At 44.7% G+C, this 20,317-nt stretch overlaps 1 long non-coding RNA gene across 1 annotated transcript; it reads left to right on the top strand.

The window, feature by feature from the left end:
- Positions 1-12,201: 12,201 nt before the first annotated feature.
- Positions 12,202-12,891, top strand: LOC134211791 (uncharacterized). Its single transcript, XR_009979104.1, has 3 exons — positions 12,202-12,255; positions 12,315-12,385; positions 12,447-12,891. It is a non-coding gene; the product is annotated as an uncharacterized LOC134211791 (long non-coding RNA).
- The last annotated feature ends 7,426 nt before the right edge of the window (positions 12,892-20,317 follow it).

Genomic DNA, 20,317 nt, shown 5'->3' with positions numbered 1-20,317 from the left:
GGCAAACGGCTTTTTCGGCCATATTACCAGTTCAGCCGTCTGTCGCTTTCGGTCAATGGAACTTACCGAGAATTTCTAATCGTTAAATGGAAAGAATTATCTGAAGAAATAAAAAAATCCTCAAAAACTCCGAGCATTTTTCCGATGTTTCAAAGTTGGGTATGCCAAACAAGCCGTCTAGTGATAAACCTCTCCCTGCGAAAAAATCACTCTAATAAAGGATAAAAAACTAACCGTCTTAATTAATCTAGATTGGGGAAGTAAACGTTAAAGCATCTCTTTTATCAGGCACAATTTTCTGTGTGAATTACAAAGAATACTCAACAAAAACTTAAAAGGAACTTTCCGTGAATATTCCGAATATTTTCCTGTAGAAATTTGGAACAACTTTCCGTGAAAACTCTGAAAGAATTCTCATGTAAATCCCAAACAGTTTTCCTTGGTAAATCCAAAAAGCTACTCTTGATAATTCCAAAGAGCTCTCGAAACTTGAAAGTAGTTCCCGTGGAAAATCTGAAAATAATTTTCAAATGAATATTCTGGAAAAACTGGAAATATTTTATAAAAATTTTGAGGCGAAATTCGAAAGATTCTCCCGTTATTGTCTTGAAAATATCCAGAACTAGTCAAACCTGACCGATCTTGCTCGGGTTGTTTGTTTCGACTTTACTGTCAATAGGGCACTGCACGGAGACATCTATTTCTCTTTCGTTCCTCATAAATTTTGACGTTTACTGGCCTTGTTGTTTTATAATTTCTTTGCAGCGAAAAAGAGACAAAGCAGTCCGTGCAGTGCAGTTTAGTGGATGGCAGCATAGCCCTCTAGATTGATTTCAGTTCGAGCTTGATCGTTTTCTTCAGAACTCAGAAAAAGGTATTATTTTTACATTTGTTCAACTTTCCCAGCGAAAAGTTCTATCTTTTCAATTATATAAACACAGCTGATCCCAAGACGAATCGAATTCGTTCATGTGTTATGTTGCCTCAAAGGAAATGTAAACTCATTTTTATATATAGAGAAGATGATCAATTCAACCGAACTACACTTTCGACCGTATGTCCATTTCGGCCAAAATGGCCCTTCCGACCAAACGACTATTTCGACCGAAGGACATATTCACGATTTTTTAGCCAAAGGAACTGGTCGATCAAAGGACATTCTCGGCCAAATAACTTTAGGCTAGATATCTTAGCAAAGTCTGAAAACATAATGAGATCATATAGAAATCACATTTTGATTTTGACATCAAATTGATTCATAATTTTGTTTTCAAATGTGTTTAAATCATCATGATTGATTACATATTTTGATCTCATTTTGCTGTAGATTACTAAATTGAGTGATATGACATCAAACTGTGTACTTATTTTGTTAATGGACAATATAAAAATTAGTTTTTGATTTGCTCTCATCGGCAGCAGGAATAGTTTTTTATTGGATGTCACAGTAAAATATTACTGCTATTACGTTTTGCTATTTTAACCGTTAAAATGACCAAAAATCAAGTAAACATAATCGATGATTTCACAACATTAAAACACGTTATCGATTTGCTCTTAAGATTTGCTCGGGTAGGCTTCTAGCAAATAGTCTTTTCGGTTGAACGACATATTCGGCCTAACCACTTTCTCTGCCGAACGACTCTTTTCTGTTCAAAAATCCAATTTCAATTAGATTTTTTTGGATTTCACGGGAACTCTTTTGCAATTTTCACGCTTGGTATTTACGGAGAGCTCTTCAAAATTTTAACAAGATATTGTATGGAATTTTAATGAAAATAATTGGCATCTACACGAAAAATTTTCTGCAGCTTCAACGTGATGTTGTAGAGATCTATAAAAAAAGATTCGGAAATTGCACTAAATCTTTGGAGTTTCCCCTGAAATTTTCAATCGGCGTGGAAAATTATTGATCAGTGGGTCGACAAATTTTAAACAACGGCGCGCCGATCAAAAAAGTCGTCGGCGGCGGCGCACACCTCTACCTGCTACCCCAAAAATTGGAACGTGTCATATCTGTTTGTCTGTGGTACGGATATGAGCCTGGTGTTGGGAACTTGGACTTATCGGTACCTGTGGAAGAAGATGGGCACGGCAAATGCTGGGTAAAGCGTACCATTGGTACTTCGCGTACCTGAAGGAATAAAATAGACCCCATCTCGCGGTCCTTAGCCTCTTACCCAGCAACTCCTATCCCTACCTCCCCGCGGTGCTGGCCGGGATACGAGCAACCTTAGGGAAGATCGGGTAACCAACCCCGGTGGGAACTATGGTCGTATGCTGACAGGGAAGGGGGGTTTGCTCCTCTCCGGAGGTGCAAATCTTATTGAGCGTCTGTTCTCCATGTCAGGATCGGCTCACAACAGCGTCTGTTCTCCATGTTAGGGCGGCTGATCATCGTCCGAGTGCCAGCGAGGGACTCTAAGTGAAACTGTGCACCATGGTCCACCGGAAATAAGGAGGAATGGTCCTCCGGAAATTTAGGGGGTTTGGTGTCAGGCCCTGCAAGCCAGCCTTTAAAAAATCTTAAGCAACGAACAATCAACAAGAGAATACGGACCGGAACCATCGGCGAAGACCACTGCGACGAAAAGGGACTAGCGATTGGAAACTCGGTTCGTGGAACTGCAAATCTCTCAACTTCATCGGGAGCACACGCATACTCGCCGATGTGCTCAAGGACCGTGGATTCGGCATCGTAGCGCTGCAGGAGGTTTGTTGGAAGGGATCAATGGTGCGAACGTTTAGAGGTAATCATACCATCTATCAGAGCTGCGGCAACACACACGAGCTGGGAACAGCTTTCATAGTGATGGGCGATATGCAAAGGCGCGTGATCGGGTGGTGGCCGATCAATGAAAGAATGTGCAAGTTGAGGATCAAAGGCCGGTTCTTCAACTTCAGCATAATCAACGTCCATAGCCCACACTCCGGAAGCACTGATGATGATAAGGACGCATTCTACGCGCAGCTGGAACGTGAGTACGACAGCTGCCCAAGCCCCGACGTCAAAATCATCATAGGAGATTTGAATGCTCAGGTTGGCCAAGAAGAGGAGTTTAGACCGACTATTGGGAAGTTCAGCGCTCACGGGCTGACGAACGAAAACGGCCTACGACTAATTGATTTCGCCGCCTCCAAGAATATGGCCATTCGCAGCACCTACTTCCAACACAGCCTCCCGTATCGGTACACCTGGAGATCACCACTGCAGACAGAATCACAAATCGACCACGTTCTGATTGATGGACGGCACTTCTCCGACATTATCAACGTCATGACATATCGTGGCGCTAACATCGACTCTGACCACTATCTGGTGATGGTTAAACTGCGCCCAAAACTATCCGTCATCAACAATGTTCGGTACCGACGACCGCCGCGGTACGACCTAGAGCGACTGAAGCAACCTGATGTCGCCACTGCATACGCGCAGCATCTCGAAGCAGCGTTGCCGGAAGAGGGTGAGCTCGATGGGGCCCCTCTTGAGGACTGCTGGAATACAGTCAAAGCAGCCATTAACGACACAGCGGAGAACAACGTCGGGTATACGGGTCGAAGTCGACGGAACGATTGGTTCGACGAAGAGTGCAGACAGATTCTGGAGGAGAAGGACGCAGCGCGGGCGGTCGCGCTGCAGCAAGGTACCCGGCAGAACGTGGAACGTTATAGACGGAAGCGGAGACAGCAGACCCGCCTTTTTCAGGAGAAGAAACGCCGCCTGGAAGACGCGGAGTGCGAGGAGATGGAACAGCTGTGCCGTTCTCAAGATACACGCAAGTTCTATCAGAAGCTCAACGCATCCCGCAAAGGCTTCGTGCCGCGAGCCGAAATGTGCCGGGATAAGGATGGGAGCATCTTGACGGACGAACGTGTGGTGATCGAAAGGTGGAAGCAGCACTACGAGGAACATCTGAATGGCGCTGAGAGTACAGGCAGTGAAAGTCAAGGCAGTGGAGGAGATGACTACGTCAGTTCAGCGGACGATGGAAGCCAACCAGCCCCACCTTGAGGGAAGTTAAGGATGCCATTCAACAGCTAAAGACCAATAAAGCAGCTGGTAAGGATGGTATCGGAGCTGAGCTCATCAAGATGGGCCCGGAAAAGCTGGCCACTTGCCTGCACAAACTGATAGTCAGAATCTGGGAAACCGAACAGCTACCGGAGGAGTGGAAGGAAGGGGTTATATGCCCCATCTACAAGAAAGGCGACAAACTGGAGTGTGAGAACTTTCGAGCGATCACCATCCTTAATGCCGCCTACAAAGTGATATCCCAGATCATCTTCCGTCGTCTGTCACCATTAGTGAACGAGTTCGTGGGAAGTTATCAAGCCGGCTTCGTTGACGGCCGCTCGACAACGGACCAGATCTTTACTGTACGGCAAATCCTTCAAAAATGCCGTGAATACCAGGTCCCAACGCACCATCTGTTCGTTGATTTCAAGGCGGCATACGACAGTATAGACCGCGTAGAGCTATGGAAAATTATGGACGAGAACAGCTTCCCTGGGAAGCTTACCAGACTGATCAAAGCAACGGTGGATGGTGTGCAAAACTGTGTGAAGATTTCGGGTGAACACTCCAGTTCATTCGAATCGCGCCGGGGACTAAGACAAGGTGACGGACTTTCGTGCCTGTTGTTCAACATTGCGCTAGAAGGTGTCATGCGGAGAGCCGGGTGTAACAGCCGGGGTACGATTTTCAACAGATCCAGTCAATTTATTTGCTTCGTGGATGACATGGACATTGTCGGCCGAACATTTGCAAAGGTGGCAGAACTGTACACCCGCCTGAAACGTGAAGCAACAAAAGTTGGACTGGTGGTGAATGCGTCAAAGACAAAGAACATGCTTGTGGGCGGAACCGAGCGCGACAGGGCCCGCCTGGGAAGCAGTGTTACTATAGACGGGGATACCTTCGAGGTGGTCGAGGAATTCGTCTACCTCGGATCCTTGCTAACGGCTGACAACAACGTTAGTCGTGAAATACGAAGGCGCATCATCTGTGGAAGTCGGGCCTACTACGGGCTCCAGAAGAAACTGCGGTCGAAAAAGATTCGCCACCGCACCAAATGTGTCATGTACAAGACGCTTATAAGACCGGTTGTCCTCTACGGCCATGAAACATGAACAATGCTCGAGGAGGACTTGCAAGCACTCGGAGTATTCGAGAGACGGGTGCTTAGGACCATCTTTGGCGGTGTGCAAGAAGACGGTGTGTGGCGGCGAAGAATGAACCATGAGCTCGCCCAACTCTACGGCGAACCCAGTATCCAGAAGGTAGCTAAAGCCGGAAGGGTACGATGGGCAGGACATGTTGCAAGAATGCCGGACAGCAACCCTGCAAAGAAGGTGTTCGCTTCCGATCCGGCAGGTACGAGACGGCGTGGAGCGCAGCGAGCGAGATGGGCAGACCAGGTGCAGAACGACTTGGCGAGCGTGGGGCGTATCCGAGGATGGAGAGATGCGGCCTTGAACCGTGTATTGTGGCGTCAAATTGTTGATTCAGTGTTATCTGTTTAGATGTTAACTAAATAAATGAAATGAATGGAAGAAGACGGAGGTCCTTCGTAGTTTATCAGGGAAAGTACCTGTCTAGCATACCACCGAAGGAAGTGGTTACCCTCCAACACATTTTTCGAACTAAATCTTTCACATGTTGTGTAATTGCACAAATTGAGTTTTCAAACATTGTAAGTAATTTCCATTACGGCTAAGGATTTTACACGGTTTTTGAAAAACCATTCCATATTCCAAGTCTTTGTCCAGGGGATCAATTGAACAGTTTGTTTGAGAAACTGCATATGTAACATTTTTGGCCAAAATGAGATTTTTATATATTCTGAACCCTCGTCCAAAAATACGTATCCTGGCAAAAAACACGAAAAAAAAATTTTTGTTCAGGACTGTTTGAATTTTTTTTCGTTTGTTTGAGAAACTACATATGTGCACGCACTTTGAAGAGCAATTATGGAGTACCCACAGTGTTGAGTTTTGCCAAAAACTATTGATCTGTATCGAAGAAATCGTAAGAATTGGTGCCACTTTGTTCAAAAACAGTTTTTTGTTGTTTTCGAAAATTTTTTAAAATGGGCTTATGCAGTTTCTCAAACAAATGATTCAATTGAAGTATATATTGATTGGAACAGATTTGAAAATATATTTTTGTCGCGTTTTCGGAATCCAAAATGGCTGGCTCACATTCGAGATTCCCATATTTAAAACAAGTCGATAGATCTTTGGCTACATAGGAAATCCGCAAAAATCGATTTCCAGTGAAGTCGTTTTTTGGGATTTACGCGTTTTTATATGCGGCTTATATTTACGCGAAACGTATCTCCCATGTAAAAATCGACTTCAGTGTATGTAGTTTGAGTTTTCAAAACTACCGAACGGTTTATTTGTTGAAGATGAAGTTGAATGCAATTTATTTTCACATTGAACATGTATCATCATGAACTCAAAGGAGAAAAAACCTAACCACTTTTGTTAACTGCTTTCGTCATTTTTCTGAGACAATTAGGTTTGTTCCCATTTAATGGATTTAATGTGTGTGATGAATCAATTTTCACAACCTATATCCAAAAATGCCTCTCTTACCGTCGCTTCGTTATTTTGCGACAGCAGCCGAGGAAATTCAAATTAAGTAACAATTATGCCCCACCGAAAAATGGGTTCATATTCGCATTTTAGCGCTATGGGTTTCGTGAGTAATTAATCAACCTTTGCCTTAGTGAATTTTACGATTCACTTCATATCCTCTGCGACCCTTACGGGGGGTTCGGTCACTTGAATTGTTAAAGAAATTTTGAACGCGCTAAAGGTTTGTACACACAAAAATTTGCCAGTCAACCCGTGTCGGCTCCATCCAACCTTTTGGTTTTTTTTTGAGCGGGCATGAGAAAGTCGAGCCGCATTTTTCCGGATGGTCCACTAATCGGTTCAGTGTTTTGTTTTATTTTTCCTCTCCCGGGTTCGTAGCTGGTGTAAAAAATGTGGGAAAAAATTAAATATTTATCCGTGACTCGTGGCAATGTTGTGGAAGGTTCACAACAAACTTTTTTGCCAAACTCTCTTGTTACCAGACGACTGATTAGAATTTCAGAAGTTATAATGGGACCGTAAGGAAGGTTGCGCCTTTCTATAACTTCAGTAACTTGGAAAATTCTTAGAAAAAGACAAATAAACGGATCAATGGCAAGAAACGAATGAGAACGACCTATTTAAGAGCTCTTAAAGACAATTAAGAGAAATTACATTTCCTACATATTGTATCATTGGATCGATTAACGTAGCTCTTATTGGGATAGTCTTGTATATTACACACAGGATTGAAATTATGATGGGTCATAACTCATTTTACGTTATCATACAGTATTAAAGTGGTAAATATTTAGATTATTTTTATATTTTTTTAATTTCACTAGATCGTCAACATCACAATAAACTAAATAAGTACCATAATAAGTTGTCGGCATCCGAAACTAGTAGAACAACATAAACAAATTTTGTCCCTAAGCATACTCAGTCGCCACCATTAACAGCGTCGGGCAAAACTTTCTATTTAAATTATCAGATTCATAGCCATCGACATCCTACTCGGTTTAGTTTTCTGCAAATTTGTCCACCGCATTCTCTGCATAGAGTAAACTACGCCGCCCCCAAGCCAGTTCCAGAAGTTCGCCTTGGTCGTTGCTGCTGGTGTGGCTCCAACAGGGTGCAGGTCACCGCAAGTAAAACGCCTCGTCGCTCGAGAGCCTTCCTGCCTGGATGCGTTGACACGAGACGAGAAGAGGGTGTCCAACGGGGGAACGATGGAGGACAACCGCATCCGGAATTCCGGTTTCCGTTCCGTTTCGGAATCCAAGTTTCGGGAACACTGGTATCTCCATGCTTGGCAATTGTTTCATTATTGTTGCTGTCACCCCGCTCTGTCTCTTCAGGCCGGGGGACGACAATCCAGACATACGACGACGAACATACCGACTGACAGCAGCGTGACTGGAAAATGCGGATCACTGCTGCTGGTGCTGTTTTCTAAGCTCGGTTTGTTTGTGTCCCTGACTGCAGATTGTTTTACGCCTCAGCGATGTGGAACTAGTTCGTGATTGGCGAGAAGCACGGAGCAGGCCCAACGACGATTTTGGTTAAAGTGACAAATGTGCCTGCGTTCGGTTGCATCGGAAAGGCCATTTGTGCCGTCAGTCAGTGGTATGGGCGGACATGTTGGAGACGGTACGGAGCATTCTCATTTGCGAGGTCGGAATAGTTGTTGCACTTAGTTTGGAATTCATTTGCTTTGGTTGTCGCGCCGCAGCTTGACAACCGTGAAGGACACGAGGAAAATTTGTTTTTATATTTTGAAAAGAAAAATCAACTGTGTTTCAAATATATTTATTACATAGAAACGGGGTATATAAATTATTTTTAGGCAGAATTTCAAGAGCGTAAATGAAGGTGGGTCGGCCACACATTACGAATACGCGGAGACGAAATCTGCACAAAAAGCGCTGGACTGGAATCCAGCAGGACATCGCAGCAGAGGCAGACCCAGGGGCGGCGTAGCCTCAACAAGGAAATGAAAAGATGCGACAGGAATCTGACCTGGGCCCAGGTCAAGCCTAAAGCGAGCAGCCGCCCAGGATGGAGATCTTTTACGTTGGCCCTATGTACCCCTATAGGGATGCTCAGGATACATGAGTGAGCATCCATATAGGGGTACATGTTTCATATTATTTCAACTTCGAAATATTTAACAAATCTGTTTCCAAAAATTAGAAATACCGTCGTCGGGGGTGTCAATGGGTCAAATGGGGGTGAGAGTGGGTCACTGTTTCAACTACTTAAAATGCTTGTAGAATTGATTGAATGTATCTGAGGGCAAATCCAACAACATGTTAGGTTTTATAAAACGATTCTGTTACAATTTTCAGGACCCATACACAATAAAAACATTATATACAGCTTATGTAAGGCCAATCTTAGAATATTGCAGCATAGTTTGGTCCCCATTTTCAGCTATTCATGCCAACAGAATTGAGTCAGTTCAAAAACAATTTTTATTATATGCACTACGAAAGTTAGGGTGGACCGAATTTCCATTGCCACCATATGTAGCTCGTTGTAAGCTCATCAATATTCATTCACTGAAAGTGCGTCGAGATTTAGCAATGGTAACTTTAATAAACAATATTGTTTCAAACAGAATTGACTCAACGGAGCTATTATCAAAACTTAATTTTTATGTTCCATTACGATCTTTACGACATCGTCAAATATTCTCCGTAAATTATCATCGAACAAACTATGCAAAATATGGCCCAATGAATCAAATGATGATCACTTATAATAAACATTGGGACACTATTGACTTATCGATGCCCAAAACACAGCTGAAACAGATCTTCTCTCGTATTATAAGCTAATGACACTTTACAATAAGTTTAAACAGTATCAACATTATTTAATGTTATTTAGAATAGTTAAGAATACAAATGTAAATAGGTCTACAATTATGATTGACGACAATAAATAAACAATAAACAAGCAATAAGTCTAAAATATAAGAGACTTTTTTGAACGATTTTGCTCTACGACGCGACCTCCAAGCTGCCGGTAAGAGCGATGACCCCCCAGACCCATTGTCACCCCCGATGGCGGTACCTTTAATTCATACAGACCTGCTGTATGGGGGCAACAGGGACTATGTCCAAGGGCCTGACGACCCCTCCCCTAGGTATCTGTGAGTCAGGGGGGCTGCCAGGTAGTGGTGGGGTTTGGCAGTGGGCTCTACCAAATCTCTATAAAAAACTGCATGAGTCCGTAAGCAGGCCCTACCAAAGCGACCGTGTGCCGCTCAAAGCACGCAATAGCCCAGGGAGGGGTATACCCCGTTAGGCATAAGTACGTTAGGCATAAAGACGTTAGGCATAAGTACGATAGGCATAATGATCGTTAGGCATAACGGACGTTAGGCATAATGGACGTTAGGCATAAAATGACCCAAAGAACAGCCCATGTCATAAAGAAGGCAGAATTATGCCAAACGTCCATTATGCCTAACGTACATCATGCCTAACGTCCGTTATGCCTAACGTCCATTATGCCTAACGTACTTATGCCTAACGTACTTATGCCTAACGTCGCGGACCCCCCAGGGAGTGACAATGGGCACATCAGGATTAACGCCAGTAATATCCTGATTATGGCATACTGGCTGCATGTCTACTGGCTTTGTCTTTGGATATTGTAATACTGTGAAGCGAGGGCTGGTAGTCGGGTCATTCTATTCTCTTAGTAAGGCCGGTGACACTGACCTGAAACGGCGAATGGGCTAATGACCAGGCTGTCATCCGTCCCGTAAAACCGTGGCGGGCCTTATAGCACGCGGTACAATTCTGCTACCAGTCTTTTAAACTGCGTGGGAGTAGGCCCTGATGCACATTCCTGACTTGAGCTGATCTGGCTCTGAACACGCAAGTGTCAACCCTCGCATGGCCTCCCTGCATGCCGCAAGGTATGTATAGATAACCATGGGATCACAATAGGCGACTACTCCAGCAGGATTCTACAGCAGCCGTCAGGGGGACCCAATAGCCATGATTTTTTCAAATTCTTACAAAAATACCGTTGAGGATGTTGATGGCGGGTCTGGCGAAAAGGAGAATCCTTTCACCAGACGAAGTGGCCTTAATAGGTCACCCCAAAGATCGCCGGGGGAAGGCGACGGGGAGGCTCGTGGTGGGTCTGAGGATGTGCCGGTTGAGGTAAAAATGGACGGCCCTACTCTAACCCGGGTCATCAAGTCGTTGATGACCAGCCACGAGGAAGGCGGCGGCCAGAAAATGGAGGTGATCACGGACATTACGGACGTGATTATGTCTTTTCTGGACAACCGTTGCAGATATAGTAGGGACTTCAAACAGGCCGTACTAACCCTCTGCTCGGTGGTGGTAGAGGCGAAGTCGGAGTGGAGGTCCCTACTAGAGGCCAGTAAGGAGGCAGAACGGAAGATTCGCCTTCTTACTGAGGAAAAGGAGTTGGCGATAAGTCAGGCGGCGAAGGTCAGTGAGGAGGCTGAATCAAAGATTCGTCGCCTCACTGATGAGAAGCGGTTGGCCGAGAGCCATACCGCAGAACTTCAAAAACGCATGGCCGTTAGCGGAGCAACTCCGAAGCTAAGTAAGGTCGTGCAGGCCGACCTGAATGAAGCTAAATCTAAACCAGTTCCTCCACCAAGGAAGGAAACTGTATCACGTGCAAATTTCCTATCCTAAGGAACAGAGGAAGTCAGTGCCTCCACCTAGGAGGGCAACTGAAGTTCGCCGGAACGACGAACAACCCTGGACTGTGGTTGTAAATCCCAAGAAGACGAAGCGACGAGTGAAAGAAGCCGCAGGCAAGGAGGCAGGTGGAACGCAGCTTACATCTACTAAGAAGGGTAGAGCCCCTGTTGCAAAGGGTGCGCCTTCCAATGGCAACGGTAAGCGGAAAGACAGAGGCGAAGCGATCATTGTCAAGTCTGATGATAAAAGGTATGCCGATGTCTTGAAGGCCATGAGGAGCGATGATAAGCTTACTGGCCTAGGAGGCGACGTCAACTGCATCCGTCGAACACGGAAAGGAGAGATAATTCTCGTCCTAAAGAGGGATGCTGCTCAGAAGAGTGCTGTAACAAGTACGCTTTTTTATTTATAATTTTCTCTGGAAATTCGAAATAAAGTTCCTCATTTAAATTGTCTGCATGTCTATTCGTTTTTCTAATTTATTCCTAAACTTGATACACCGCACGGGAACCACGTGCTTCCAGATGTTGCAACTGGCATACACCAACGTAAATGAGTCCCCAACTCAGTTTCAAGCGCCGAAATCAAAACAACGCTAGAACCCGGTCAAGCGCAATTTTGCGATGCCAATTAGCGGGCATCGACCTGGTGAGGTATCCATTCAGGATGCAATGACCTTTTCTGTTCGGCTTGGCCCACTCCTTCCGAACTAGGGGAGAGAGCTGACTGGGTGATTTGTACATATGCTAAAAAGAGAGGTCATCATGCTTTTAATGATTCGGTTACGCAAATTAGAAATTTTGTCGCTCGCGAATCTGGACTTCGTCTTGATTCGCGATTTCGCAACCGAAGGTCGCAAATTAGCGGTATCTGAGGAAATTTCCTAGCCTCGATCATCCACTTCGAATCGAATTGTGGAAGAGGCAAGAGTGGTCGATAATTTGTCCCGCGTCGTGGTGTGATTTGTGAGGTAGTGATTCCGGGGAAATTCTAATCAGGTTTAGCTAATTAATGTGTCCTTTCCCTTAGTAGCTAGTTCCAACCAAAAGGCTAGTGAGTAGTTTTGCGGCAAAGTTGTGTTTCGGCGAAAGATTAGATCGGTAAGCAAGTGCGATTCGACCATGTGGCGGTCGTAATGGAATGTGTGTGAATTTTCCCTAGATTCGAGGCAGCGTGGCCATTGCCGTCACACCATACCAGCTCGAGACCGCTCTTGACCCCACCTTGCGACTTCGAAGGATTCCCGGGGCACGCGTGGCCGGAAGAGGGTTGCCCCCGTTAGATCAGCACCCTAGAGAGGCAGGCCGACACCATTGGATCCACGCCACCGAACAACAGCAACCGCCATCTCTATTATTCGAGAGGAAGACCAAACGCACGTGCCGCGTTTGCGCGTAAGTCCGCGAATCTTGTGGAGTGCGACTAAATACCACCATCGAATCACCCCGGTGGTTGTTTCTCGGCCGAAGTAGTGCGTAAGCAGCTTCGGTACCGCCGCGAGTCCACCCACAAACACCCCCCCCCCTAAAACCGCACGTAAATCCTAGGTGGTGACGAGTAAGTACCAAGAAAGCATGCTTTGTAATTGTTGTGTCGTCCATGCGCATGTGAACGAACCGGCACAATAGATTGTCGTGACGAGACCTTTTATGACTCAATGAATGTGGTTACGTAATTCGTTGTCGAGTGATCCGAAAGCATCCCGGCCGTAGCCGGATAGTTGAAGCCGTTTTGTGAATGCCGTAATTCCGTGAGCGCGTCAGACGCCGCAAGAGTATACCGCCAACCAGGAGAACATGCGTAGTGAAGAGGTAGAGATTCGTTCGCACTAAGCAGATAGCCGTAGTAGAGTAGAGGTGGTAGAGAGCTTTCGCAGAGCGAAAGAGAGAAAAGGGAAGGACCGAAAGACCTAGGCAGACATGAATTGGAAAGAGATCGACCCAATGGCGTAGCCACGGGGGTGGTTTTGGGCATAAAACCCCCCCCAGAGACAAAATTTTTAGAAGAATTTTTTTTTTCATAACATAACTCGTTGAACATAATCCAGCCACCTCAGTCCTGCTATAGGTGCCTCGGCTACGGTCATAAACCCTTTGACTGTCGGGGTCCCGATCGTAGTAAGCTATGCCGCAGGTGTGGAGCTGAAGGCCACAAAGCTCGCACCTGTCAGGCCGCACCGAGGTGTCTGATCTGTCCCCCTAATACAGACAACAGACACCTCACCGGTGCACAGGCCTGTCCGGCCTCTAGAAGGGTCCAGACATGCAAGTAACACAGCTTAACTTAAACCATTGCGAGGCAGCGCAAGCGCTGCTACAACAGTCGGTTACTGAGTGTAAAGCTGATGTTGCCTCGCTGTCCGACCCATATCGCATTCCTGCTGGAAACGGCAGTTGGGTTGCTGACAAGTCCGGATCGGTGGCAATCTGGACTTTGTAGCCGGCTGTTCCGTCGTTTGGGAACAGCTGAATGACTACCCGAAAGAATAAAAATCTCCAAATAATTATACGATGGGACTAACCGTACCGCATTCGAAAAATAAGCAAATGGTTTATGCGCCACCTCAGTATGAGGACCATTCGCCAAGATGATTTGCCCGGTGTGAGACCTAACCTCAGGTAGGTTCAGTTTGTTCCTTTAAAAAGGATAAGAAAACGGTCCGGATGTCCCCAACTTTCTTTACCCAAGTCTTATTAAAACTTCCCTCAAGCAAACGACCATAGCTAACGACTCTACCCTAATTGAACCGGTTCAAAAGCTTTCCACCAGAAGCTTTCCGTTTTCATCATCGGAAGTTTTCCCATCACTCACACCAAATATCGAAACCGTTCTGGAAACCGGTTCAACCTTCATACGAACTTCACATCATTCAAATTCAAATCTAAGCGCGCGGAATGAAATCTTTCTGAACACTAAAATCATACTTCACTTCAGCGGATAGGGGACATTAGCCAATTTATTATTCTACGGCGTGAAAAATGTGACTTAAGTCTACAATAGGGTTCACAATAGTTTTGGGTTCACAATTTATTTATTCGATCTGTTTCTATCCCTATTTCCTATCCTATTCTGTGCGTGTCTTACGAAATCACTCCATATCTCCACTCTATTGTTTCCCCGACGATCAAAAACGTTAGCACAAAGCAACGATGCAAAAATTCGGGAACGCCGCAAATCGAAGCCGGTCGTTCATTAACAAATATTCGTCGGTCACATGTGCACACGGACAAAAAATTAAAGAGCTCTATGCAGTAGTACTTACAGGCGCCTGTTTTCGGTGATCTTCGATGTGGTTGATCGGTGTTACCTTCGTCGGCTACATGCTGCCCTGGTTGGCGATCAGCTTTGCCGTTTGGGTTCGGTGACGTACGACCACGCGCTGGCTGGTACGGTAGAAAGGTGGAATGCCTCCTCACTGGACTGGCTTCTCGGTCAATCGACTGCCTCCGGATGGTGTAGAGGAGAGCTTCTTCTTCGTCGATTTTGCTTGGCTGGCTACTAGGACTATTAGTAGTCACCTAGTGCAGCGGATAAACGCACCAAAAAAGGGGGGCGCAGTTACCGCGATTAACCCACGTGAATGACGTTGGCGTGGGTTCTGGCCTCAGAAACGGTTGGCCAGCAGATTTGCTCACTAGAGGACCCGATGGAGAGCTGTGGCTTGGATGATGGCGGTTCGATCCTTGGCTTCAAGCTGGGAATAGAAAGCCGTCGCACGGCTGCACGCACGACAATGGGGATTAAAAGACACGCACTTGCACGCACAGAATTATTCTTTACCTTTCTATCTTCTTAACTTTTACACACTTTATACGGGATTGGTTTTTAAGCTTGTTTTAGCTAACTGAAAGAAGCACAATGAATTAGCACCAGAAAGATTTCTAAGTTGAACAAATATCTTTACTTCGAATATCGCGATCACAGGCAGAGCCACACTTCCAACACTTTTTCGAGTCTCCAGGCAAATGAACGAGTTAACATTTGTCCTCAGATAGGAAAGCTAAGAAATTAGATAATCCGGAAACGCGAAATCGCCGAACAATTGGGATGTAGCCGTTAATTATAATCCTTTGAAATAAAGGCATCTCGCTTTGGCAAGTTTCTGTTGGATCATGTCCTCTCATTTCCCTATCTTTTCCATATCTATAAGACCCGAACTGAGTTATCAGTTCCGAAATAATTTCAACCTTCGGAATCGTTAATTGATTTGCTTCTTGACCTCGCGAATCGAATGCGGTAAAGCGTGTCCATCCGTTTGCCTATATTTCAGGTGTAATTCGGTTTTTTAAGCTTTCTTAGCTGGTATGAAAATAACAGTAATGACTCGATTTATAGAACTCGGTAAATATTGGAATTTTATTGAAAGTTTCTTAATTTAATTGAACTATGACAATAAGAGAAATACTAGACATTTAACAACAAGATAATAATAACGAAAAATAAAATAGACGCTTCGCGTACCTGTTACAACTTGCGGGCGGTTCCCCATTCAGGAGATAATATCATCTCCTAACGATGAGGGTTTCGTTATAGCAAAGGTAAACGGAGTTTACTTTTGTAGCTGTTACTATTCTCCTAGATGGAGTATAGGGTAGTATACTAGCGTAGTGGACAATCTTGCGGTCAAACTAACTGGTCTAAAGCCGTTAGTAGTAGCAGGGGACTTCAACGCGTGGGCGGTGGACTGGGGATCCCGGTTCACCAACGCTAGAGGTCGTATTCTGCTAGAGTCTCTAGCGGGACTTAATGTAGTCCTGCTGAATGAAGGCCAAGTGTCAACATTCAGAGGACCGAACGGTGAATCATGCATCGACGTGACCTTCTGCAGCGCGGGATGGACGTTGAATCCGGATTGGAGAGTACATGAAGGGTATACAGCTAGTGACCATCAGGAACTTCGTTTTATGATTAGCTATACCCCCACTGGATCTAGAGCTACGAGAAAGGTCAGAGGTGATAACCAAGGATGGCGCACCTCATAGTTCGATCGAGAACTGCTGATTGAATCATTACAGTTGGAAGATCGGACCTTGAACCTTAATGGTGACGAGTTGACCGATGTCTTGACACGAGCTTGCGACATGGCTATGCCAAGGAAGTGTAAGCCATATGGGAACCGCAAACTGGTGGACTGACGCGATAGCTGAACTTCGTAGATCTTGCCTTAAAGCCAAAAGAAGACTACGACGTGCAAGAAACGAGGTTGATCGACTTGATAGACATTCCAGACAGCAAGCAAACTCTGCTACGAAATAAAGTGTAGTAAAAGAGCATGCTTTGAAAGGCTGTGCAGTATGGCAAACAAAACTCCATGGGGGGATTCTTACAGGATAGTGATGGCTAAAACAAATAGCACACCTCCTGAGAGATCTCCGGAGATGTTAACTAGGATCGTTGAAGGGCTGTTCCCGAAGCATGATTCACCAGACTGGCCTGATACACCGTATGGGTCGGTTGACGTGGTCCCGTTAGTGACTATCGAAGAGCTTATCGAAACCGCAAGAGGTTTTAAGCTCAATAAGGCGCCGCACAGTGCTGTGTCCCTTGGACAAAAATGGAAAAATCGACTCTCGTGTTTAGTCGAATCAAGCAGACCATGATATTAACATATGTTTCAATTATGCTGTATGCGCATTAGTATCTTTGTGAGGTCACTGGGACGATCAAAACAACTCGTGTTTGTAAACATTTCCATCGCTGAAAGTGGATGATTTATCACCTGTTAGTGAAAAGCATCTTTTTCATTGCCAAGGTTTTCGAAACGGCACCTTTCACTGTGAAAATCAATATGGAAAGCGTAAAATCAAGTACGTAAGATGCAATTCAATGTGTTTCAGTGGGACATATTTCGATCATTGTGATAAGTGAAGCTTCCAAGTCTTGGGCATGAAGTTATATAGGAAGAAATAATCTACAACTTTAAACAGCTTTTAGAAAAAAGTACATCAAAACACATCTCTGAAAATCGCACCAGATCTCACTTATAGTATTCTTAAGAGAATGGAAGTGATTCCAGCTGCTCTTATTTGCTCTATTAATAGCTGTTAACGATTTTCTAGACGATACTCTTGCGCTCAATAACATGAATATAGACAAACAGTGGCTTTCCGTTGATCCGTCCCAACGAAAAGCTCATGTGTTGAAGTTTCTGTCTGATTTATATAATCCAGATGATTTCTCCGAGGAACTTGAGAGTGAACTAAAGCAGTTTTGCAGAATCTTTTGTTTGAGAATTGATCAAAAATGGTTAAAGAGCTTTCGATCATCCGGGAAATTCGAGAAGCAAAACTCTCTGATTCTGTTCGTTGGTGATTCTTCTTCGCAATCCGAAAACAAATATTGAAGGAATTGCCCAGTCTTCATTCAACATCGCGAAGGGTAGACCTCAGAAACCGTTTCAGGAATATTCAAATAAAACCAAGAAACTACATGTTGAAGACCTTATCAATAAAAATGAACCTGAGGAGCTAGCATCTGCGGCCAATATCAATGAAATGCGGCAAATCATGAAAAGGTTATGACCGCGACACAAGCGCTGGCGTTGTACATTGACTAGAATTTTTTTGAGAGAAAGTAAAATATGCTTCAAAGTACTATAAACGAGGTACATGCAAATCTGCTTCCTAGCCTTTACGCGTTGAAAAAGGAAAAGGAAAAAATCATTCCTAAACAGGTTTCCACATCCGCTGCAGCAATTTTCGGTAGAGAGCTCAAGGATGGTGAAACTTATATGCAAATAGGGTTTTGATGAAAGTATAAGACATAGTACCTACACACAACCACGAATAGTGCTGAGCTTTATTTTTAATTTAAAAATCACTTTAATAAAGAAAGAAAGAAAAAACCTATACAAAAATTTTCGAAGGCTGAGAGCTTAGATGAGAGTCTGCTTGTTGTTCTAGTTCCATTAAAAATTATTGACATTAAAAACAACACTATCCTCTGGTCAAATCCGTTGCCATGTTCAACATTGTCTGGCCATCCGAAAAATGCTCCCAATCATCACGAGTACGCAGGCTTCTACCCCTCTGTTACTAACTTCATAATAAGATGATTGTACATATCACAAAGAACCATGGCTCCGTAAAGAGTTATACATGCCTGAGCCTACCAAATAAACGAACTTGGAAAAAAAATTAACAAGTTCCAATGATTTCTGATACCGTCGTTAAAAAACAATTCCTCAAATCATTTCTAAGGATATTCTGATTCTATAGTATAAAACATGAGAGCTGGCGTTTATGTCACTTATGAGATGATCAATTGGAAATTGGTTAATTGTTGTAATAGAAACTGTTATCATACCACATATTTTTCGTAAAAAGATCCTGGTTCTTTGAGGCATATCGTAAAATCTGGCGTTTACGGCATTTATGCAATTATCTGTTCAACATAGGTCAATTATGCAAATAGTAGTTTTTATCATAAGTGACAATTTTCCCAAAATGATCTCGATTATACGAAGCTTATTTTATGTTATGAAATTTGGCGTTTACGCCACTTATGCAATTATCAATTTAACATAGGTCAATAATGCAAATAGTAGAAAAACTAGTTTACAACCATTTTCCCAAAGACACCATTGAGTTAAAACGGCATCTGGGCGTGATGATCAACGATAAGCTCAATTTTACGAGCCACGTCGATTATGCATGTCAGCGGGCTTCATTGGCGAAAAAATCTTTATCACGAATGATGTCCAACAGATCGGTGGTGCATAGTCAAGTGCGTAGGTTGATAGCGGGCGTAGCATTGTCTATCATCCGCTATGGCGTACCGGCATGGGCCGTAGCACTAAAGGCCGAGTACAATGTAAAGAAACTGATCAGAGTACACCGGTTGATGTGCCTACGTGTCGCGAGCGCATATCGCACCATATCATATGAGGCGGTGTGCGTTATAGCTGGGATGATGCCGATAGACATACTCCTAGAGGAAGATGTGGAGTGCTTCAACGAAAGGGACTCGGTGCAAGTGCGACGTGTCAAGAGAGCAGCCTCGCTGCTCAAATGGCAAAGAGCATGGGACACCGCAGTCAAAGGTCGTTGGACCCACAGACTGATTCCGGATGTGTCCAACAGGGTCGATAGAAAACATGGTCAGGTCAACTTCCACCTAACACAGGTGTTGTCTGAACATGGTTGCTTTTAAAAATTCCTACACAGGTTTGGCTTCGCAGATTCTGCGGAGTGTCCAGAATGTGTAGGTGAGGTAGAGTCGAGTAGAGAGAGCATGTGATGTTCGCAAGCCCGCGATTCGAGGTAGAACGCAATGCCATGCTGCTTGTTAGCGGTGTGGATACAACCCCGGACAACCTCGTCGAGAGGATGTGCCGGGAGGAAGTTATATGGAATGCGGTGAACACAGCATCTCAACAGATTATGTAGAAACTGCAGCGGTGGTGGCGTCTTGAACAAAACCAACGAATGCAGTAAGAGCACCTGTGATGCAGTGAACACTTTGCTTACCCCGACAACCAACATGTCGCGGTTGGGCTGCGGGGACCTCCGTATGTAGACATAGAGGTCATTGCGGTTCATGCGCGGTGGTTGTTGTCGGGGTGCTCGTTTCCAACGTGAGATTATGATACGGACCGCTAGGTTACTATCATAGCTTGCGATCGACGGGTGGTGAGGTTACCACCCTTGAAGTCGATGTGTATTAACGTCAAGTGCGTTAGCATAGGCGTGAGCGTTCCTAATAGTCCCCCCCTGATGTATTGCTTATTTGCGGGCCGGGGGTACAGACTGGCGAAAGGGTTTTGGTTTTAGTGGGTCGGGTATAGGTGTCTGGAAGCAGATTTCCGTTTACCCTTGCTCAAAAAAAAAAGAGGGACTCTAAACGAAACTGTGCACATCATACTACATCGTGTCAGTATCGAGAAAGCAGCCCCTTCAACGCGATGTAGGTAGCGCAACCCTGGTAAGGTAGCCTACCAAAGATTCTACAGTTACCAGGAAGGGCAAAAGTAGAACAAACGGATTGATTCAACGGCAACAGACCCGGCAACAAATAAAGGACACCGATTGGAA

Source organism: Armigeres subalbatus, chromosome 1 (genome assembly GCF_024139115.2).
Source record: "Armigeres subalbatus isolate Guangzhou_Male chromosome 1, GZ_Asu_2, whole genome shotgun sequence".
Classification (NCBI taxonomy): Eukaryota; Metazoa; Arthropoda; class Insecta; order Diptera; family Culicidae; genus Armigeres; species Armigeres subalbatus.
Note: the sequence above shows the minus strand (reverse complement) of the source record. Positions and strands in the feature narration are given on the sequence as shown.